Consider the following 892-nt stretch of genomic DNA (forward strand, 5'->3'; position numbering starts at 1 on the left):
AAGGTGCCTGATCATAGAAACTCAGTGAGTCTTCTTGTATTTCTTTATATAAATGGCAGGGGAAAAGTCTTGAAATATTGTCAATCAAGTGACATTTCAATATTTGTTCAAACATTCTATGGGGGTCATAAAATGTAAGCCGAAGTGTTCCTTCATTCATTTGCTTTCATAAACGTTTGAATTTTAAAGATTATAGCAGATTTGTTGATCGGGGGGGGGAATAATCACTATCCACATTTTTGGATGAGTATCAAGGTTCACAAAAAATTTAAGACACCTAGGCAATGAAGAGTCTTCATCTCAAAAGAGGCATATAGCTAATGATTAAATTAATATTGTATCAAAATAGTAAACATGCCACATTACAAAGTGCTCTGTTAGCTAAAGTTATTAGATTTTTGGTAGGTAGAATCAGAAAAAGCTCAAGTTTAAAATGGCTTTGTGAAATATGCCTCTGACCCAGGCATTTAAAGCCTTATATAATTTTCTTTCTCTTTGTTTTTATATTTAATTTCAAAAATTTTAATAGTTCTTTAAGAATTTTGTACATCTTTTAATCATAACCACCACCCATTCCCCATCTCCTCCCAGATTCATACACTCCATATCTACTCAATTTTGTGTTATTTTTAATCTATGAAGTCCAATTTGTGTTGCCTATATTCATTTTGAAGTGTCATTCCCTGATCACATGGCTTACTGACTAAGGCCTATACTCTTCAAGGAAACTGATTTTCTACTTTCCAACAGCTATCACGGTTATTACTTCATGCCAACATCATTTCTACAGACTGGGATTTGATATGGTTTGTGATTGCACAGTTCTAGTGCATGTTGTCATAACTACATTGAGTTTATATGTATTGTTGCTCAGCTCCATCCTAAGCTGCTG

Source organism: Microtus ochrogaster, chromosome X (assembly GCF_000317375.1).
Source record: "Microtus ochrogaster isolate Prairie Vole_2 chromosome X, MicOch1.0, whole genome shotgun sequence".
NCBI classification, from domain to species: Eukaryota; Metazoa; Chordata; class Mammalia; order Rodentia; family Cricetidae; genus Microtus; species Microtus ochrogaster.